The 24962-nt window shown below is 30.7% G+C and overlaps 1 long non-coding RNA gene across 1 annotated transcript in view; it reads left to right on the forward strand.

Moving 5' to 3' along the window:
* Positions 1-15250: 15250 nt before the first annotated feature.
* The window catches only part of LOC148284654 (uncharacterized), an 87530-nt gene continuing 77818 nt past the window's right edge, over positions 15251-24962 (forward strand). Inside the window, exons 1-2 of the long non-coding RNA XR_015824291.1 lie at positions 15251-15391; positions 15535-15684. This is a non-coding gene — a long non-coding RNA (uncharacterized LOC148284654). The remainder of the gene's footprint in view (positions 15392-15534; positions 15685-24962) is intronic.

Below are 24962 nucleotides of genomic sequence, written 5' to 3' on the forward strand. Positions count from 1 at the left end.
TGAAAAAAAATTGCACTAAATTCTTGACTTAGCGTCGGGTAAAATAGCCTCCTTAAGTTGAGGAAAGTTTTTAAGGACTATCGCCTTCGCTGAAGGAATTCATATGTCAAAATCAGTTTTTGATTTGAAAACAATTCATTTAAATAAGGATTTAATATCCAAACCCCTTTTTTTATAATTGGACAGTGGGAAAAGTACATAGTTTTTTTATATAACTTTTGTAATAATTTTTTTTTTTTTTTTCGACCGTAAATATTTGTTTAAAAAGCACCACCCCATCTGATTATTGCGTCCTGTAATATGGATTAGGCTAATGCAAAGTAGATTGATCTTAATTTTTATATATTTAATATATTTCCTTTTCTAATAAACCCATATTTTAGCTTGCTCATTCTATTTACAATCTTATTTTTATCATTTAATATGCTTAAATATTTTATAGAATTTTTTCAGTGATTTGGGGGCAATTATCATTATGAAACTGATATCCTTCATTGCGTTTTGTAGTGTGGATACAAATATTTATACGAGGTATAACTTGTTCTCTCAATGCAAAAGTTATGTTTTATGTTTTTTTTAAATATTTAGAGACAACATATTGTCATCGAACCATTCATTTAATTTATTAATATCTTTATTTGATTTCAAATGTACTTTCTCCTATGAAGTATAAAATATTTATTATAATAGGTATACTAATAAATAATACGTGTGCATACAATTAAGTCAGTGTGTGTTCCTCTTCAGGCAAAAGAGCTTGTATTTTTATTAGAGAGAAGAACAGCATAAAAAAAAGCTGAAAAAAGTAATAATATAGTTAAATTATTATAAATGTACTGACATATTTAAAATAAAAAAAAAATATGTTTGTGCTAAAACAGCTTATATAGTATGTATCTAAAACTAATACAGGTTGCAGTACCTGGTTATATACAAATAATATTAAAACAAAATGCTTAAAATTTTCCGGTAAACCGTTTTATTGTAACAATTAAAAAAATAAAGGATCTAAAGGTTATGAACTGATAGATGAGGGTATTAGAAGCAAAATTAATCGCCACCAAAAACGGGATATTGGTTATTGATGGCAAAATAAACAATACATAAAAACGTACCTACCTAAATAATAGCGTAATTCAAAACCGTCTCTAAATCTTGGAAAAACAGATTTTAATTATACTACCTGACACCGCAAACTTAGTGTTCTTCATTTGTTTGATGAAACATACTTAAAAATCTGATAATTTAAAAAAAAATGTTTTTCACAAATATCTCAGTAACTCTTTCGATGGAGATGTCTTTGTTTGTTTCTTAAACCCTCATATATTATAATCAGAAAAAAATCAATACCCGCTTCTCAGAATACGCAAGGACCTTAAATATCTGATATTTCACGTTTCTTAAAATGAACTTTGTTAATTTATTTAGGGCAGAATAAAAAGGGCAAAAATAAATCTACATTACGCTCGGCAAAAGGCCGCACGCATAGGGTTAATAGGAGTGGCACATAAATAAACACCATTGTACAATACCTACGGACTTGGAGATTGGGTCGGAAACATTTAAAAGTAAAACGGTGTTTAAATATAAAAAAAAACTTTTGTGCAATTTTTTTGTTTTAAGGATTATTTTGTCAATAAGCTTTAGTCGACTATTAAATTTTGTCCCAAGAGATTTATTTTTTTGAAGTTTTTATTTTTACCACACGTGTAGAACATTTTTATTGAATCTTGTATAATTCAAGCATATCGATACTATTTTACATCAACAGTCTTCCGGGGCAAGTTCGGCTCAGGTGCTGGTAAAAGAAGTAAACGAGGTTGTTTTTATCAGACGGTATTTGCAGTGTGTGACCCAGCCGTTTTCAGAGGCATATTTTAACGTTTACGCTTATCAAAGGCTATTTAAATGTTTATCAAGCATTTGCCTCAAGCGTCTAATTTTAAAACATTCAGCAAGCAAGCAAGTACAACAAAATTTTGTTAGTTTATTTTATTTATTTAAAACAAGTTCAAAGAATAAGTACTTTGGCGGACTTATTGCTAAAAGCAATATCTTCCAGCAAACCAAAAAACAAACTGGTCAAAAGAAAATATTAGTCAAAATTGTGTACTAAAATACCATAAACATATCTTTTTAGAACAAATCCTTACATCTTCAATGCATTACCTTAAACAAAAATTGTGAAAACAGTCAATATAAATTTTCCACAGTAGTGTAAGCTATTAATTAAGTACATTATCAGTATCAAAATAAAAGCAATTTAACAATGTAGAAATGTTAGGCACTTAGAATTTGCAAATAAAATAAAAATACATACATTTACATAAAGTAATAATAATATGCAGTAAAAAAAATTAAGTAAATAGAACCAAGATAAATTTAAATTTAAAGAATAAGAAAAAAAAATTAAGCCTGACGCATCAGATTAGTACAAGAGATTTTCATATTTGAAAATCATTTTATGAAAATGGTTGTCGATCTATGGCCCGGAATAATAATCTTCGTGTTAAATGTTGTGGAACGGCTTGACGCGACGTCACAGCCGCCGAACCGAAAAGCACACAACTTTACTTAGAATTTACTCACCACAGCTGATTGGTCAGCGCCTTGTAAAACATATCACATGCACATTAACATCCATTCGCCATCACCGTAACCATTACAACTACCATTAGCGCACACATCCATACTTAATGCACACACTTACATTATGAGGAGCACTTTAAAACACTTATCTCAGCTCAACTTTTATTTATTTTTAACTCGATGTAATCGTAGCGCATTTTTAAAGCATTATAAAGCAAAAACTTTTGAAACATTAATTTAACAATCTCTAATAGCAATATTTTTTACTTTGAAAAAAAAAATATTTCATCAAAAATGTACAGTGTTCTAATATTAAATATACATCGGTAGTCAGCTGGCAGAAGGGACCATCTGTATTTTTTTCTGTTTTTTAGTTTTCAAAAGTTTTAATCAATATTTCAGTAAATATACATAGAAAAAATAAACATCATAATTTAGAATGGCAATTCATTATTGAAAAGCAACACTAAAATACTTTAGTTTGGGGATTGAAGTTTTGAAATTGAGTCGTATTTCAGCTCTCCTGAACATTTTTTAAAATTACAGATGGTCCCTTCTGCCATCTGACTACCGATATATGGGGTAAAATAAGAACTTATTAAAATAAAAACCGGGTAATTCGTGAAATCGGCCTGTCACGTTTGTTAAAAATTTTAACACAGGTTACAAAAAATTACGTATTTTAAAATTTATTTTATTAAAGAATTAACCCGCTAGGCCTCTATTTAGAGGCCTCTATTTAATACCTCTTCTGAGGGAGTACGGGTAGGTACTTTTAATAATACATTAAAAGTGGCTTGGTGGGATTTACGTTTTAATCCAAGTTAATTTTCTTGCTTTTTTTTTGGTTTTGAATCATTAACTTATGTTTGTACTTTGATAATATATTTCAATTTGCATAAAATATTACAAAATGCCCATGTTCATTACAAGTGCCGTCATGCTTGTTGCTTCTCATTTTATGATGCATTAAAATTTGCGAATGACAAAATACGAAGTATTACATTATGGCTATTGCTGGATTTACGATGCTTTTTACTCTTTTATTTACCTGTCATTAGACCTAAAGAATGGTATGCAAACACGTCAACCACTAAACTATGAGGCAGACGTATATTCACTCGATTTCCTTTATAAGGATTCTGTCCTAACAGTAGCCATCGCATCGGGTAAAAAACATTCCTCCAGGATTATAATTGTATTTTTAAAATACAACAATATTTTTTAACCATACAGATATTGTACAACTGAAATGTTTTTCTATACCTTTTTCCATGCTTATGTTTTCAGGAGAATGCGGAATGCTGGCTACGAACTCACCCAAATGCTTACGGGTCATGGTGAGTTCATGAGCTTTCTGCATCGTTTCAAGCTCTCCGAGATCGACATCTGCCCATGCGACGATGAAACTCCTCAAGATGTCTCTCACCTAATGATGCATTGCCCCCTTTTCAGCTTTTAGAGACAACAGCTGAAGGCGCGATGCAGAAGCCTGGGTGAAGATCTACGCGACATCCCATCGGTAATAGGTCATAAAGAACTCACACGAGAGGTGATATTTTACATGGTCAAAATAGTGCAGGCAATCGGTAAAATAAACCAAAGTAGGGAACAAAATGCCGAACACTCTTCTAATGGAATGGAAGGCCTGTTGACTACTGTCAAAAATCGAGTTCTCCTGAAGAGTTAAAAGTGGATTTTTCTCCACATGAGCAAATGCTGAGAAGTTCCTGATTGGCCCACTTTAGTATATCCTTTCTGGTCCCAACAGTTTAGATCAATTTAAAGAAATATAATTTAAGAAAAATTCTCTATTGAAATATAAACCTAGCATATTATAAGCAAGGAAAAAAATTATGCAACTCCCATATAAAAAAAATATATAAACAGATACTGACAAAAGTGTATCTTGAGTAAAATAATATTATGACTTGTTCGTTTTTTATGAATTATCTGAAAATACATTATTTTAAAATTAACAATATAAAAAATACCGCTTTCATTATGATTTACACTGCAGGGTGTGTTTGAGCCATCTTTCGTAAGCTTTTATCTGTCGAGCGAGTTAAAATGACAATGTTACCCATTAAACTCTTAAAATTTTAATTTTTTACTGTAAAATAACGTGTCATGGAGTAATTTGTGTTAAAATATGTGGAATGTTTAGCATTCTTAAATATGAACTGTGACTGACTGAAGTTATTATGATAAAGAGAAGCAGACAGCACTATAAAATAATTTGTTTTCCATGCGGGTACCGTTGACCCCACTCTAAACGTGTCAGGATTTGACATAAAGCTTACAGTGCGGAAATGCCACTGTGTTGAAATCGGAATTCCGAAATGCTAAAATCATAATATTTTGAACGGGCGTAACTCGCCCACAAAACAAATGCCAATCATACGATGGTATATGTTTATTATATATTAAAGTAAATAAATTTTAACCAACAAAGATTGAATTGAAATTGAGTGATTTCAGATTTAAGTGGGTGGCCATAACTGTTTTTTACTATATACTATGAAGAGAGGAGAAGAGAGGTGCTGAGAAGGAAAGAAGAAGGAGAAAAGAACCACTTTTAGTAAGCGACATTTCAATCTTTATTTAAATGTAAATAAAGATGAGGCGGGGTGTCTCTAACATAAGTAGGTAGATTATTCCACAATTATCACAATATTTGAGTTTGTCCAAATGTTTGTAGACAAAAGACTGGATTTCACCCCCTCGGGAGTCATTAAGATTAACAAATTACAACAGGGATGGAGAATAACTTAAATAAGGGAATATGGAAGTCAATGCATTTACAGGGCTTATGACTTGTCATTGGCTGGTTTAAGTGGCCACTTGACAACGTGTAACATTCACCATTTTGCTTGTTTGCGTTGCCTAGTATGTGAAATAATTCAGTCAGATGAATCTCTTCACAACAATAAAGGTTTCAGATCTTTAACTTCACTAAAATCAACAAATGGAACAATCGAAAAAATATGGATGTTCAAACAGGCAAAATGGTGAATGTTACACAGTGTGTAAAGTGGCCACTTAAACAAGCCAATGACAGGTCATAAGCCCTGTAAATGCCTTGACTTCCATATTCCCTTATTTAAAGTATTCTCCATCCCTGTTGTAATTTGTTAATATAATATTATCATTGGTTAATTTGAATGAACTAGTGACGTCGTTAAAAGTAGTTCGTTTTTTATTAACTCTTTAAAGACTGTGATAAATAATACCTTTGCGCGTGGTGATATAACATTGTATTACCACTAGAAAAAGACGGAATATTCTAAGGTTCAGACATTAAAAAAAAAACAACATCGAGACATACAGTTCAATAATTATTTTTCCATAATTTATGCGAATAAACATTTAATTTTGTGTTATACCAAAATAAATTATAAATCACAAATACACCGCTCGTGTTACGCGCGTGCGTCCTTCATCACTGTCATCAACCGACTGAAGACTGAATCTTTCTTAAACAACACCCGCCGCAGAACAGCGTCTCTGTCTTTCTTGTTACGACTTCTATGCTCTCTCTTGTATAAGGTATCTGTATAGATGTGTTGCTGAATTAGCGGACATTTATTCTTCGCGTAGCAAGAATAAATATTTTTTCTATTAACATTTAGCATAGTTATACCAATTCTACTTTTTAATCGGGTGTGAAAATATCCATTTGAAGAATACAAAAAAACGAATTCATCATTAAAAAGATATATTAAGTTTTGTGTTCTATGTCGACTAGTGTGACTTCACAGACGCACGAGAATTAAAATATTCTTTATTATTTTTTTCATACATATTTAAAAAACTTTGTCGTATAATTTAAATTTGCCGTAGGGCTTTACTTCCTCATTTTACTTATTTAAATCTTCAAGTAGAAATAATAAATACTTTGGCGGACTAACTGCTAAAGGCAATATTTTCCCTCCAGTCAAAAAACACACTCGTCAAAAGAAGAGTTGGTTGAAGAATTGTACTAAAAATCAAAAATATACTTCTAAAAATACATCCATGAAAAAAAACCTAATTAATTAAAAATCGCTCATTATTGCTTCCATGCGCGAACGTCGCAAGCGCGTATGATATAAGTACCCACGTATGTATGGTAATTTATAATAGCTAGACTGAGCACACCACTAGTGTAGCTGTCTAGCTGTCTCCTTCGTGCATCTATTTATACTTCCCACCGGAAACCATTCCCCTCTGTCTCTCGAGTCATGAAATTGAGTGACGACTGTCTTTTAAATATTATTATATCAGTTGGAGTGTGCTTTTTGTGCGTGCGTGTGTGCGCAATACATTCTCGTGTCATTCCATAACATTATATGAACGTAGTTATGCAGAAAACAGCCAGTCTAGAAATTTAGAAAAAAATGAGATATTAGTTTTATTGGGTGCAGTAAGATCAACTACACGTTCTCCTCAAAACAACCAGGCCGCTTTTATATAAAAAAAAAACTGTAATTATATAAAAAACTGTAATAATCACCTTCTGAAAAAATATGTTGATCACAAAAACGCTCACAGAAAACACCCACAACAAAAGAGGAAATTTCACCATATAGATGTTCATGAGAATATTAAAGCCCCTAAAAATATAGTTTTTCTAAATACATTAAAGTGGACAAATGCATAAGTATTTTAATTGTATTAATTCATATCATATCAAAAGTCACACAAAGCCTTTACATACCTGGTGGTAAACGTCAATGTTACAAAATAAAATGAAGTAATTCCAAGACTTCATTAATACATTTTTTTACAAAAATGCCTCTTTTGAAAAAGATGCATGATGAATCCATGTAAATAAAATTGACCTTGCGTTTTAAAAATAAATTTATGATAGCGGACAGTAAATTAATTCTCCAAACTAACAAAATCAGCTAGTAGATGCAGACAAAAATCTATTAGAAATGTACTCAGACCAGAGAAATCAATATGTTATAATAACACTGACTAACTTGGTGTTGAGTCTTCTTCCTTGTCACCGATCAGCTTGCGCTATCAGGGAAATTGGTGGTCAGGAACACTGCAGGCACACAATTTCGTCTGGAGACGGTGGATGATGCTGAACGGCGATGGATGATGAAATGTTTGCGGCGTTGTGCGATTATAGGCGAAGTTATAATCACTTTCACGGCAAATAGCGAAAATACTTTTCAACAATTCGAAATGCGTGCGAACATAACTCGTCAAAAAAGCGAAGAAAAGAGCGGGGGTGACAAGAAGTGTAGCTAATGTCCCGTCGGGCGTAGCAACCTCACAAAACCAAAATTAGCCAGTACCTACTTATATATAATTCTTCTCGCTAAAATACATTCAAACAAATTATCGGCTCAACCGATGCACCATTATTATAATTTATATTTCAAACAAAAACTTTATTTAAAATATCTTTGGGATTCCCTAGCAGTTTTATGTAAATATATATTTTTTTACAGACTTTTGTTCAAAATGTATCTTTTTTCGAATAATTTCATTTATTTAGACAACCTTGTGTAAATAGGTATACGCACATTTCGTTTGTTGTAGTGTTTTCTTAACGATACATAGTAATTATTAAATAGATATAAACATAAACTTAAGACCTAGGTATGCAAATCTATAACAGGATGCATAATGTATTATTAAACTTCAACGCTTAAGACTCAAGCACTAAACATACTATATACAGAATATACTGTAACTGACATCTTCTGTATGCAAATAACGACTGTTTGAACTATGAAGTTTAGTCAAACATCAACCTTATGGAACTTATCTGGGTTAAACATGATTCCGCGATCCATTTTTAGCTATCAAAGACATCAAATCAAAGTTCTATAAACACTTTTGCCATTTTACCAGCTATTTAATCAATTTTCAAAACAATGAATTCAAATTTGAAATCATCTAATTATTTCATTTTAACATAAGATGTGTCTGTTTTTTTTAATTAAAAAAAATAGCACAAAAAATATAAAAAAATGGTAATGAACGAACCCAAGACCTTAAAAATAGCAGTCAAACGCGCTTATCACTACAAACAAGGTGGATTCATCTCCACTCGATTTCATTAATCAGGATTTTAAAACTATGATATTTAAAATGCCAACGTCACCAAAACAACTAAGAAGAAAAATTTTCAAATCCGAATTATTTGTTTTTTACTGTGACTTTATATTTTAATACGTCAAAACATTAAAAAAACCCTTGTAAAAAAATATTTTTAGTAAAAAAAAATATTTTCAACAACCACATTATTCTTATACTCCTTTTATTTACTGATGAGTAAGTTCAGTGGAATTTTTCAATTTTTTATTTGTTTATAGACTATTAAACTAAAATAAAAATTTATTAAAATAAAAAAAATATATTGTTTTATCAGTGCTATGATTTTCAAAAGTTTTTTATTTCTGAAATAACTCCGCGTGTGACGTCAGAGGTTCTCTTCTGCTAATTCTCTGTCAATTCAATGTAAGCTTACCGGGTATCTTTTATATCTCTCTTAACATTGTTTTATTCGTATGAACCAGTGACGTCGTTGGTTTCAAATAAAATATTTTTTATTATTTTTTCGTCCATTTTGAAGAAACTTTGCGTACAATTTAATGCTCTGATTTTTACCAAGCGCAATATTTTTTTTGTATTCAATATCTCGTAGGGCTTAAGTTTTAAATTCTTACAATTTAAATTGTCCAAATTATAAATAATCAAAACTTGCTTAAACAAATTTTAGCAACCTTCCTCATTAAAAACCTTCCAAAGAAAATGTTACTGATGAAATTTATTGAAAAGACATGAATAAATTATGTTGTGTACAAAAAACCTCAAAAATACAAAAATTTGATTTTTTCCTTCGTCTCCAAATTGTTTGTCGATGTTTTTTGGGTTGGTGAATTTTGCCGTTTTTGACGTTGTAATGTATTCTGGTGAGGTTTTAAATAAATAAATAATGTAATACAAGATAAATGTAATACTCAATAAACTCAAAGACTTCAGAATACGGTATATTTTTGGTCATAAGAAATTTGACCACATTTTTTATTATCGTAGGCATCTGAAATGGCTCAAAATAAAACAGCGGAGAGACTATCACTCCCTCTCACTTCTGTTCAATGTTCTTCATAGTCCTAACGCTCCTGTATTCCTGCGTAATTTCAACGCGTACCAATTTATTGTTTACTTCTTCGTTGTAATTCTTAAAGTACTCTCTTAATACCCGTCCACAATTCCTCTTTCTTCTCTAACTCATAAAATGTCCATGCCGCTCGACTGTGGAATCATCTCCTATACACCATCAAAGATGTTACTACAGTATCTTTTTTAAATCACGTCTGAAGAAACATCTCCTTTCTCTTCCTTAATCTCTTCTCCTTTCCTTTTCCCCCTTTTTTCCTTTTTCTCATTGATTAATGGTATTGATTTAAGGTATTTCATACACAAATACATTTATTTATATTTTTCAACTTCCTTAGCTTTATTTTATCTTTACTTTTTGTTGAATATGTTTTTACTTGAATTATAAAACTAAAACTTATTTAATTGTTTGGTTGGAAAAAATTTCCATTTGGCAATAATCCCGCCAATGTAAAATAAACATTATGTACAAAAAATTTAATAAATAAAAATAACTATCCATTTCTACATGTCAACAATGAAAAAAAAAATATTTGTGAAATATTTACATAATTAAGTTACAGATGGACATGCGATACCTTGTGTAAAGTCATACAATATTTATGTTAGTATTGTGGATGTCCTGTTTCTGATATCCAGGGTCTTTCATTTTCCCGTATTGCTTTGTAGGCACGAGATTTACTATTCTGTAATTATCGGCTTTCACTGTAATTACCTGCCCGTGTAAGCATTACCAACACCCACACATTACCGATCGAGATAGCTTTTAATTTGTGCCCTCCTATTTTATTTTTTATCTAACGAGGCATTGCTCTGAATGAAACAGCCATTTTCAGTACATTGAACGTGGATAGCTGCGCGTCCTTTTCAATTATTTGAACACTACATTTATACTATTATTTTTAGCATCGAGCTGTCTTCATGATTACCCTTATTAGTAAATCATTTTCAAATAAACTAATAGTGATACTGAATAGATTTTAAATTCGTATTTGAACTATTGATAATTGAAACATTAAGTTATTTATTAATCGGTTTTCTTGATTATTAAATTATATACTGTACCGATAGAAATAAGAATAATCCAGAAAGAGCATTGAGTCATATTTGAATACATCGGACTGTGTCCAAAAAACCCCCAATTTACCCTCTAAAATTTTATTGTACACGCAGAAACATCGATTGACACAACAAAGTAGATAAGCAAATGATCATTTAATAAAAATAATTAAATAAACTAACTTTGAAATTAAAAACAATTGATTTTTTTTACATAAAACGTATGTTTTTATGTCATGTTAAATAATATTCGATGTTTTAAAGAGAATGTCGGTCAAATGTTTACCATAGCGTTGTTTATTCTAATAGGTCAAATTTTTATTAGTTCTCATTGGAGAGCAAAGTAGAGACAAAAAATTGACTACCCTGGCAACAATAACAAAATGTCCATTTTGTTTTCTTCGACAATCTGACAGATGGAAAAATAATTAAATTTTTAATTAATGCGTTTGTTACTTACACATGCATTTGCTACTTACACATAAATGTGATCCCACCCTGTTTTTTTAAGATCCCAGCAGTATTTCTACACTTTAAAACGACATAAAACGGCATAGATGAATTCAAATCGGGAGTTGCGTACTGAGCGACGCGCGACGTCTACACAGAAACTAATGGGTCAAAACGTAAAACCACTCCTTAAAGGGTAGTTAAGTCGTCTTCTGTTTGATGCGCATATGCGGTTTCTTGATTATTCTTAATTCTATGATTGTACCATATAAATGCATTAATATTATTATTGGTCGGACCAATTCTCAACCAAATCCATATCTTCCTACCCGTCCTTCCTATTTTGTAGCGCACTCCATCTAACAATAATTCTACGTGTGAGTGCCAGAAAAAAAAGTAAGTAATTATATTATCTAAGCAACAAAACAATTTTTTTTTGACAAGTCGGAACATAAAAATAATATTTTTTCTATAATAAAACTGTATATTTATTTATTTATACATCAACGGTTTAAATAATCTTTTACAAAAAAAAATAATTTACAGAAATAATCACAGCAGTGCACAACAATCATGAAGTACACAGTGTAAAATAATAGAATAATTAAAACTAAAAAAAATGTGAACACATAATACAAAAAACAAAAAAGTAAAAAAGAAATATAACATTTCTAAATAAAAGATAACAATAACAATGAAAAAGTCTTATATTTTATAAAAATATAACACAGCAAAGTTAAGAATAACTAGATAAAAATAATTAAAAAAATTAATACAACATTAGTATTTAAAAAATTATAAGTTTTTTGAGCAATAAAAAAAATCTTAATCTACTAAATGATACCTTTATTAAGTAAAATCATCATCATCAGTTGGTTGGAAGAAGTTGCCATTTGCCAAAAATAATTGTTTGTATAAAAAAATACAAATATTATAACTTATTGTGTTTAATTTCTAATCAGGTTCGATGAACCTAAGACGTGTCAAGAGTTTTAACTAATTTATTCAAATAACTATTAAACTAGGTTGTGATCCTGTGGTAGAGTTTTTTGCAGTTAAAATGTGCCCGTGCTAGCGTAACTTATTTCCCATTGGTGATAAAATTATTCATAAATAGTCGAAAAAGGAAACAAAATTAAAATAATAAACCCTTATAGAACATGAACACTGTTACGTAAATAACAGCATTTATCGATACTATTCTTCATCCTTATGGTACCTACCTAGCATCAAGATAGAAGATATTCAAAATTAGAAGATTCGGATTTAGAACAAAAACAAAACATTTTTGACTTCACATAAAATCGGATAAAAAGTGGTTGGAATCGTCGCGCGTCGTGGAAAACATTGTTATATTTTACAGTTCATTTTATCATCCAGTACCATAAAATTGAAGAACATTCAGATCATATTAAAGGTAGGTATCCATTCCATGCTCCTATCCTTTCTCAAATATTTCCAAATCACAAAATTGAATGAAATTTCGTTTTTTATTTACAGTCCGCTTTTTCGTTAACAAACACTTATAATTAAATATATCTTGTAAATAAAACAATTTGCATATCTAGGTCACTCACGATTTTAATATTTGTTAAAACACAGGCTTTGGAAATTCAAAATTAACCATAAGGAGGTAAAAATATTTTTTTTAAATACAAAATATTGTATTTGTAATATATTCAAAATGTTATTTCACAAAGTTAATGCCAAAACAATAATAATAAAACACTTATGGTGTTTCTCAAATTTTAGGAGTATTTTCATAGCGCAAAAAAGCTTAAATCTTTGTCGTTTATGTGGGATACACCCATATTAATTATTTCACGTACTAGGCAACGCTTAAAAACAGATTTTCAATTTTATACTTCTTATACCAGTGAGTTTGCTCTTTTACTTAAAAAAGTCAAGAAATGGAAGAGTTGAGGAAATGAAGACATTACAACGAAGGCATAGTAAAGTAAAGAACCACTAAAACCTGCCAATGCCCGGCCACAAGCCCAGTAAATGATAAGATTCTCTGTTGCAATAAATTAAGACCTCAATAGGGTGGAAATTCAACCTTTCTACAAACATGAGCTTTTCTACTGACATTTCTTGGTGGGACTGCATTTTTAATTATAATAATAAAAAAAAGTATTTAGTTTTATTCCACTTCTTTTTATAAATTTTTACCAGTGACCGGGTTTTGTCGTGACCGGAATCGTCAGACTGGTCATCACGACTGAGTGGAATAAAACTATTAACGTATTTTTATTATTAATTTCTACAAACCTTTTTAAAAAATCAAACTTATAATATATTTAGAATCGATGTCTAATACACTAAATTGCGTGTCAACATGGACAAAAGAGTATAGTTTACTAATAAATCCATCTAAAACACAAATTATGTTTGCGGGTAGTCAAAGATTGCTTAGTAAGCTAGACATACCTTCACTTAATCCTCTTATTGTCAATGGTACTAATATTCAATACAGGAAATCCGTAAAAAATCAAGGAGTACAAATGGATGAACATCTCTGCTGACGAGCTCATACTAATGAACTAAGCCGCAAAATATTTTTCATTCTACACTCACTTAGAAGGTATCAAAAATTCTTACACATTAATACTTAATGCACCCTTGTACAAGCATTACTACTACCCATTCTAGATTACGCTGATGTTTCCATGACTGATTTAAGCTGTGAGCACCTCGACAAACTTGAACGACTTCAGAATACATGCATAAGGTACATTTTTGGTCTTTGCCTATGATTATCGTAGGCAACTGGAATGGCTCAAAACTAGACAACGGAGAGACTATCTTTCCCTCTCACTTCTGTTCAATGTAATTCATAGTCCTAACGCTCCTATATACCTGCGTGAAAAATTTCAACGCTTATCAGTTCATGGTTTACCTCTTCGTTCTAATTCCCTAGGCACTCTCTTAATACCCATCCACAATTCCTCTTTCTTCTCTAACTCGTATAGTGTCCATGCGGCTCGACTGTGGAATCATCTCCTATCCACCATCAAAGATGTTACCACATTATCTGTGTTTAAATCACGTCTGAAGAAACATCTCCTTTCTCTTCCTTAATCTCTCCTCCTTTCCTTTTTCCTCTTTACTCTTTTTTCCTTTTTCCCATTGAATAATAGTTTTAATTTGAGGTCATTTATAAACAAATACGTTTATTTCTATTTTTTTATATTTTTAGCTTTTTAATCTTTTTTTCTAATAAATATGCTCTGTAACTTGAATTATAAAAATAAAACTTTTATTTTATTGGTTTGTTGGAAGAAATTGCCATTTGGCAATAAGCCCGCCAATGTACAAATAACATTATGTACAAAAAATTAAATAAATATATTTTAGCAGCTACGGGGAATTTCATTTATTTACTTTCCTTCAAATGGCTTCCGTGGCGTAAAACCTTATGCACGAAAAGAAAATTTTATGTAAAGCTTATTAAATAATTATTTCGTAGGTAGGTACGGAGTTTCGGTAAATAAATGTTTTACAGAATATGAAGTAATCGCTTACCAGCCAGTGACAGGTTTGTAAGACTTCGTAATATTATTTTACTTTATTCCTATTGATATAACAAATCTTGAAGTCACGTAAATAACGATTCTCCGTGCGTGCACAAAGTATACCCTGTTCCTTTTTTTCCATTTGCTTTGTAAGTTTTAATATTTTTTCTATCGTAAAACCGTTTTAATAAAGCATCCCGTTAAAAAGTAAATATACCGATTTATCTTACAAACAGATTGATTTTTATCTTAATCTAATCAACCAAACAACGATTAACGCCGCAATCAACAAATAAATACTCCCATTGAAAACAAAGTTCGGAGGGCGTAATACGGACAAGAAGCGCCGCCATGTGCACTGCGTCACATCTTCCTCAATGTTTTTGGTGCTAATTGTGGCATGGATGGCAATAATAATTATGTGCTATTTCCACCGAGACGCGCGCATGCGTCGAGACTTAGAAAAATTTACCGCGTCCTACCAGTCGTTGCTTGACAGCCGATACACCGGCCGGTTTCAGCGAGGCTTTTCCGTATTTAAGTCGTTTACGCGAAAGCCCGTAAAACTTTTCACACGTTTTTGTGTGTGAAAAATAATTTTAATTTACCCTTTAGAACCGATAAATTCATCCGATCCTTATCGCGTTTAAACAGTGAGTTTGTGTTTGTTTTGTGAAATTGGTGCCTATTGTTTTAATTTTGTGTACCGTTATCAAAATATTTGAAAAGTTAGTATTGTTAACCGTTTAATGTAAAATTTATCAATCAATAATACTTCTCTTAAGGTATTATTTAGAAAATATTTTAACTTTAATAGATTAATTTGATATAAATCTTTATTAATAAGGGTTTGCGTTAGCATCTGTTGTATATTTAAGTTTGTTAAACAATTATTACTAATTTAAAGTGAAATTAAAAGGAAAACTGTTCATCAAAAGACAAACAGGTAAGTTATTTTTTTATACCATTAAAAAAAATGTATTTTTTATGTTCTGAATCAAGCAAATTTACTTTAATAGCAGATTTTTTTTTACATTTTCTAGTCGCTTAGCTGGATTTGAATAAAATGTGGGTTTACAAATTTTGATCTAACTTTAAAAAAAAAAAAAAAATGCGTTCTTACGATTTACAAAAATATTTAAATTTTTGGGCCATTTCAAACGAGTTGTAAATAACTCACTATTACAAAATGGGAATCAGGTGGAGGTAGACTGCAGTTTAAACATCGGGCCTCTGATCTGTGAGTCCGCAACATAAGACATAGGACTATAATGTTTATTTAAATTTATTGTTGAATTTTTATTTTTTTTCAATTATAATGTTGTGTTCTTTATAAAAACTAGAAAATCAATAAATATGCCTTATTTAATTTGATAAGAAATGATTCATTTTTCCAATAAAATTAAACAAGGTGCTGAAATTTACGCACGCCCATTTTGTCGTTATTACGAAATGAATAATGATGTTTAATATTCCGTAAAAAATAAAATAAAATGATTGCAGTACAAGTTAAAGCTATAAAGGTACAGATAGACATGCTACTAAAAAAGCATGCCTATCAGCATACTTAAGACAAGCATGCTCTTTAACTGTATGTATTTGCTTTAGATAAGCAGATTAGTTTTAAGCATACTCTTGAATATGCACGCTCAAAGCAAACGCTCCAACACACCTGTCAATTTCTAGCAGGCTTTCTGCCAGTGTAGTGAAAAACATAAAAAATCAAGTGGCTATCTGCACAGAACTGAAAGAAAAAATCCTTTTGCTTGCAACGCAATGCATCCCAAAACAGTTGTCAACGCGAAGGAAATAAAGAAGAAGAAGAAAGAGACTGATTGAGACTAGCATGCTAATTAACATACGTGTTCAAACCTGCATTTGAGCATTCCCCCTTCCACCCCCGTCACGGGTAACATGTTAAAAAACAACTGTCAGTCGTTTTTTCAGCATGCTTATTTAAGTATGCTCGATATTAGCAAACTTTTCGACACACATGCCACTAAGTAGCAATCGCTCACTAATAGTATGCGTTCGTGCTGCGTTGTTGCATGTTCGTATATCTTTACCTTTATTTCCAGTCATAACATTCAACCAAACAATCGTTTCTAAAAAAATATTTCTGTTCTTATGATTTAAGCCAATATTTTATTTTTCGGTATCATTTGAGTAAATCACTCCCATTAAATAGGAACAACGTTGTTATAGAGCAGAGTTCGAGTCTTTTTTTTTGAGTCTTCAATACTACCAAGGGGCTGGATTCTGATGCTTTAATTAAATATATTTCCATGTAGATTTAATTGATAAAAAAACAGAACTTTGCATATTAAAATTACGACACTTAAAAATCATTCGCTGAATGCATAACGAATTTAACTGCATTTTACCAAAATTTTCAAAAGATAAAAATAAATACATTTTTCGCATAAAATACGTCTTGGGAGAGTTCAGTTTAAAAATTTCTGCAAAGCGTAAATAATACATTGGCGGACATAAATACATAAAGACTGGACTTTTGTTAAAACTGCTACTAAAACGTTCTACACACAGCTAACGAAACATCTATTAAAAAAAATAATCTTAAATAACCATTATAATATTTAGTATGCATACGGATACATCGGACATTAAGTATTTTTATTCGACATATTTTTTGTGTTCTACAAGACAATGACGTGTTGAAAATGTTTGCAAAGTGAAACCTTTATTGGTGTGTATGAAAACCTTTATACAATTAATTCATCCGTTGCTATTTTATTTTATCCATGAAATATATACGTTTTTCCACATTTTTAAAGACACGTGCTGTAGCCTTATTCTGTAAATAATTCGTTTCATAAATTCATACGTACCGTATGAGAGGCAATTATAGCGAAATACGATTTTGATTGTATTAAAGTGAGATGGATATATGACAAACAAACGATTTTACGAGACGAAATTGTGACAGAAAAAGCCTGCAGAACTCTTCAATAATGAAAAAAAATTACTCGGACATGCATTTTTAACAAGAGTAAATGTTTATTTGAAATAAAATTAAAAATTTACCTTCATTAAAAAAAAAAATGATTCAACAACCAAAAAAAAAAAACAAAGACAATATTGTACAAACTTTTTTTTGTAATTCATATTTTTTTGGGAATGTTAGGTACTCCACTGTCCCTTGAACACGTTCCAGTGTGTCATAAGTATTTTTCAGATATAATTTTTATTTTGATAAAACATTTTTTCAAATAAGATAATTGAAAAAAAACTAATTTTAGTTGTTATAATTATATTTTGACGTTGATACACGTCAATAATATTTTCAAATGTCTTATCTAAATGATTAAATAATAAAATTAAAATAATTTAAACTGAAATTCCAATTAGTTCCCTTGACTTCAAACAATGGTTCTATCTAAAATTTAATATTAAACAGGGAGTCATTTACAAACGATATCTTGATCGCTACATATCGAGACGGTATAAATTAAAATAAATATTTATGCGCAAAAATGTATCTATTCGCATGAAAATTTAAATTATATTCGTCGGAAACTTGTTAGGAAAAAAATATTGCAAATTTGCATATTTTATTTTTCATACATAAAACTGTAATACGGGTCATGGATTAATTTCTAGATTCATGTGCACCTCGTGGTACAGTGGTTAGTACGTCTGCCTACAAGTGCAGCCTTCTAATCCCGACAAGTATTAAATCGTGTTTTCTTATTCCGATATATCAAAGTGAATCTAAACTGGCGTATGGCATCAAAAAGGCTAAACTGTTGTATTAAATTGTAATAGAAAAATAGATAAAAATTATCTGTACTTGTAAAAAAATAATCGAGATAGGCCTATTTTGCGTATATCGTCCAAATTCATTGGGCACGATTTAATTAGGGTGGATTGACATTTATCGTATTATTTTGTATTTATTCAAAATGTATTAAGTAGCTACTTTAGGTGAAATACTGCAAAAATATGCCGAGTGGAGATTAGTCGGTCTCGTGGTGTTCTGTATTAGGTTCACCGGGCATTAAATAAATAAATACAATAAAAAATAATAAGAATATAATGAATCCATCCTATATTGTTTTGTAGCGCCGGGTTGATGAGAATGAGCCATACTTTGCAATCAGTTTATAAACGCAATGCAAATATAATGCGAAAATTCATATGAATAATTTCAATGTTTTTATTTGACCTAAAATTATGAACACAGAGTATATTTTGAATAAAGAAGTTTGGTGCTACGGTGAAATAGATTTACAAAAATGATTTCTTGCACGCTGTAAAAATTAGAACATTTAAGGCGAAGTGTCTCGAAAATGTTTGAAAATATTAATAAAAATAATTTTAATAAAAACGAAATACTTTGAACTACGTCACCGAATGACAAGACATTTATGAAAGATTTCCGGTTTTTAAAAGCCAACTCATCAATCAGCAGAACTCACTGAAGATAACTTGTGACGTCACTGACGGAGTAATTTCAAAATTACAAAACTTTAAGAAATCATAGCGCTGATAACATAATGCACATTTTGTTTTAAATTTGTCTTTGTTTGATAGTCTATTGACAAATAAATAAAAAAAAATATAATTCCTCATTAAATGGAGTTACCCATTTAAAATTTACGTTTTGCGAGTTGTATCCTGCAAGACTTTTACTGTATTTTATTTATTTGTTCATTTTATAAATATTTTTTTAAGTAATTTTTGCGTTCTTACATTTATTCATTTTGGGGCCATTTTTTTTAGTCGTAAATAATTGTGTTAGAAAATGGGAAACAAGTTGTGGCAGAGCGGGGTTAGAGCTTCTGGCCTCCTGATCCGGCATTCGTGACTCAATTCACAGGATCACAACCCGTTTTAATGTTCATATCATTATTACAACATTTTTATAATATTTCAAAGGATTAAATTACATCTTTTAAACATATAATTACGGTATTTTTTCAGTACCTCTAAATGCTTAAAAACAAGGCTGGATTCCACCCTCTAGACAGTTATCAAGTTTGACATCTATTGCAACAGACAGGAAAAAAATGAGATCACTCAAACCAGATAATGACTATAAAAAATCTAGCATATTATCTCCAGAAAAATGTTTTTCTTCTCTGTCGCAATAATTTTAATACACCTATCAACCCTTATTTACAAAAAACAATACAAATAAACACGTCTTTTTTAATATTTCAACAAAATGTTTTCATGATAACGTAATAAAAAAAAGCGGGACAATTCATTTACTTTTAGTACTGTTTTTATACGTATTTAGAAATTTAATTGTTTAGTATCCGAGAATTGAATCCAGTGTGCTTATAACTGTATGCAGTTAAACATGCTTTTAACTACAACACCCCAAAGCGGACAAAATATAGATTTCATAACAAAGAAAAACCAATCAAAATTGCATACAGAAAACATTATACAATATATTCACGATTACATTGACGTGTGAGTGAAAATAAAGCTTTGATTATTTTATACATTGAATTTAGATTGAAGTGATGAGTTCTCGAAATAGGTTTTCACTGAACTGATAAAAGTATTTGTTGTCTTTTTTAAAAATAGACTCAAATCGATGAAAAAACTTCAAATTACAGTTAGTATTCTGCCTTTTTCAAAATTCACTGACGTAGAGGATAATTAAAATCGATAAGCAATTGAAAAAAACCCATTTACTCGTGTATGGAATGGATAATATTTTCGGGAAAAAAATATGGAATATGGGAATATACATATGTAGTTCACAGAATATAGCAATATAGAAATATGAAGGAAAAGGAATGGGGGAGTCCAGGAATAAAGAATGCGGAAATGTGGGAATACAGGAGTACGGAATATAAGAATATGCCATGCCTATGAGACTGTGAGGATATGGAATATGGGAATACGGAATGTGAAAAATGGAATGTGGAAATAACTCGAATGTGAGAATATGAGATTATGGGAATATAGAATATGGGAATTAGGAAAAAAGGAACATGGAAAATGGGAATTTAGAATTTATGAATTAAAAATGTGGAAATTTGAATTTGGGAGTACGGAAAATAAAAAAAAACAGAAAAAAAGGAATAAATTATATGCTCCATATATATCGTCGGGTTTTTGGCATAAGTTAGTAAGTGATATTTTACAAGTTGTGAGAAATTGCACTTTTTAAAAGCTAGCCCCAAATAAACAAAATAAATAAAACATCAAGTTGAATATTTTAAAATGTTTGCAATTATGTGTAGTATTCATTATGAGATATTTAAAGGCACTTTTTAAAAAAAATATATTTTATGCAAGCTATTAAAAAAATCACACTTTTACGTGAATTGCACGTGAATCGAAATCCATTTTCGTCATAAAAATGTTTTTTTGAGTTGAAATAAAAATCTGGAGTCCACTTTATTTTAGTGCAAAAAACATCTGTAATACTGATGATATTGATGTTAACGGTCTCGATGATTGATATCATCGGAAGATCTTTCCAAACCATCCGCGAAGCATTAAGAGCGCTTGAACTAAGTACTAGGAAAATTTAAATAAAACAACATTTATGATTGCCTATCAAACCTAAGGCATAATTCCCCACATCTTTACAGCGGAAAATCACGATGACGCTGTCATCAACTCGTTTACATCATACCTCGGTTCTAGTCACTCGTGGCAACAATGCACAGGAAGAAATCAGAAGGAAAATAATGGCTGTCAACCGTTGCTACTACGAACTTCACCAACAATTACTATTGAAACTTGTACGAAAAAAATACTAAAATAATACTGAACAAAACTTTGTTCAAACCAATTCTGACAAATGCCTCCAAAACCTGGGTTATGACAAAGATATTGAGGAAACCATTGCATCTTTCGAAAGTAAAATCCTTAGAGTTGTCTATGGCCATGTGAGAGAAAAGAACCATTATCGTCATTGCTACAATAGGGAGCTATATGAAATCTTCAAAGCACCCGATGTAATCAATTCCATCAAAGTGGGGCGCTTGAGATTGGCCGACCATGCAATAAGAATGGACGACAAAAAGCCCATAAAACGCTTAACTCTCTGTGCCACAAGAACGATGAGGACCAGGAAGACCTGAAATGCGATGGATGGACTGCATTAGTGCATATACGACAACGTGGAAGTGAGGAACTGAAGAAGAAAGGCAGACCGGCAAGAGTAGAGGAGATTCCTGGATTCAGCCAAGCCCAGCTATGGCTGTAGAGCTTATTTATTATACATATACGGCCTAAGCCAATTACAACAGTTACATGAAGAAACATAAATGCAAGAAATTGAACAAAAAGAACATAAAACTATTTAGCAAAGACAAACAAGGCCAAAACAATAATTGTAAACAATATATTTAAAAAAACGAAAGACCAAAAACTTTGAGCTAAACCATGCCAATCCAACTTCATCCCACACTGTTTAGTCGCGAAGAGATCTACGAAAAGCCGGAAGATCTATCCCAAAAAATTCCAAGTCGTGTGATGATTTGACTAATCTACACATTCTGGACATTGGGGTATAAAAACTAAAGTTGCTCTTAGAAGATTTTATAAATAGCAGAACGAACGAAGGTATTGCCGATCGTTCATGCAAAATATCGTATTTGGTGTTGACAGATATTGTTTGAGTTCCAAACCCATGTGGCGGAACTATTTTATTATGATGATGATTGATGTAAATCCAGGTGTTTTGCGATTCGCGATTTAATATTGATGTATTATTATTATGTATGATAACTACCCATATTGCAATTCATATCGATAGTACTATGTAGCTCTTTAATTTTTAATAGATACGCTGTAAAGATATTATCAATTATTTAATTATTTAGTCCTCCATTACTGCTTGGTGAGATATTCCGGTAATATTGCATGAGTACATCACCATATTACTAAACAGCAGATCATAAAATACAGACATACGTTGAAACTAAAGTACTCGTTATAATGTATTATGCAGAAATATTAACAGTTGGAGCTTCATACGGAAATATATTGCTCGCTTTGTAATTTTGTTCCGGGTGTAATGGTCCATTTTAAATTGCATTTGAGCCATGTTTCTTCATACTTACGTACCTAATAAAGTAATGGTATGCCTGCACCAGATGTTATAAAACTCGTCTGACTTAAAAACGATGCACAAAAGTAACACTGTTATTGTGGGGACGGAAGTACTAGTATACACGAATTCGATCGAACGAAGGTATTGCCGATCGTTCATGCAAAATATCGTATTTGGTGTTGACAGGCATTGTTAGAGTTCCAAACCCATGTGGCGGAATTTTTATTTTTATTTTATATAGCTAAGTGAAAATTCACTAGTAAATGAGCTATGTCGAAAATGACAAAATTCTAACTGGAATCCATATTCCATTCCAGGGGTGGGCATTCGTGAGGTCATAAAAAGACTGCTGCGAGACATTGCATAGAATTGTACATAGTACTATTGAGCGAGTTGTTCAAAAGTTTATTGAAATTTGTGTTAAAAAAAAAAATGTTGTTGTTGATTGATTTGGAGTTTATTTTGTAGAAATCTTTATTTAAACTTTTAATATAAAAAAAATCACACACTCAATCGAGTCTACTGAACACTTTCTTCTATTTTTACAAAAAATTAAAATAAAAATTTCGTGAAAATTGTTTCGCCTTGTTCGGGCATTTCTACATTCGTTTGAAAATGCCAAGTGTTCAGTAGACTCAAATCAGTGTGTTATTTCTTATATTTTAAGTTTATTTGTTGTATTCTATAATAATATGCATGCTGCCACTTTTTATTTTGTTGTATCCTAACTCAACACGGGCTCTTGGCCTCATAGAGTTAGGGATACGTTATTATATATTTTTGTAATTTATATCTTTATATGAATAAATAAATAAAAAAATAATGAACTAGAGCCATGTTCGGCATTTTCATACACATAAAGAGTCACACCTGAGTCACGTTCTCACGTACATCAAATACACAAATACTTTTCATTTATATATTTTTATATACAAATTTTAATTGCTGTAAGAAGTGTAAAAAAATAAAACAAACATAATAAAATATTAAAATGGGGAAGAAAACACAAAATCTTACTTCAAAACTCTTTTAGGTAATAAAATGGAAATATGATAAAAAGTTTGTTTATGTACCCAAAACATCTGTTTTTTTTTTTAAATCGTGGCACATTGTACTTTGAAAACTGTTGTAAAAAAATTATTTGCGTGCAGTGATGTAACGTTATATGTAACATCATCAAGCAAAAAAAGGAATATTCTGAAATAAAGACATTAAAAAGAACATGTAAACATTCATTCAATAATGTTTTTTCCATAATTTACAAAACTAAACATAATACTCAGATCTTCGGGAAAAATCAATAAAAAAACTCAAAAATACGCAGGTCATCTTACATGTACATAACCAACGAATTTCGGCAAAACACTATGCCTTCTATGGGTTTGTCAAAAACTAATACAATGTACGTGTTAATTTAAGTTTGTTATTTTTTGGTTTTAAATAATGAACTTGATGTTTGTTTTCGCCTACATACAAAAAATATTTTTAAGCGAAAACCTCAGTGACTGTGCTAGGGCTACTGGTCCTTTCTGCTTACATTTATCACAAGTGTCAGTTGTCACAGTACTACAAAACCTTTTATTTTTACCTTGAAGTTTGTCGGACGCGAACATAAATAATGAGAGCTTCGTAGAGGTGTTCGTTCAAAATTTTAATTAATTTATTACCACCACAAAGCGAATACAAACACGTGGCGAGACACGAAGTCATTAAAAAAACTACATAGGTATAATCGAAAACTCCTCTACAGTTTTTCATGTGGGAAAAATATTCCGTAGAATATTTGATATAATTTTAATTCTATTGCAATGACAAAATTCAATTTCATATTATTTTGTGACTTCACCTTTTTTCTAAATGAAAGTCTGATTTTTACCTTTTCACTGTTATTGTGATCATATATGTTGGCTTTGATGATTTTTTTTCCAAAACTTTATATTTATTGTTTCTCATGTGTTAGTACTTTTAATTAATTTTACATCAAATTTACAGTTGTGTTCCGGCTTTTTTCCAAAACGAATCTTAAAGCTTTTTTTTAAAGGAAAAAGAAAAATACTTTAGTTTTTATTATTTACAGAAATATTTGAATTTTCAGACCACTTCCTAAAAGTCGTAAATACATTGTACTGGAAAAATTGAAATCGGGTTGTGGTAGAGGGGATTTGAACCTGGGATCT

This window comes from Micrasema longulum, unplaced genomic scaffold, assembly GCF_059751315.1.
Source record: "Micrasema longulum isolate JH-2025_06_02 unplaced genomic scaffold, ASM5975131v1 h1tg000099l, whole genome shotgun sequence".
Classification (NCBI taxonomy): domain Eukaryota; kingdom Metazoa; phylum Arthropoda; class Insecta; order Trichoptera; family Brachycentridae; genus Micrasema; species Micrasema longulum.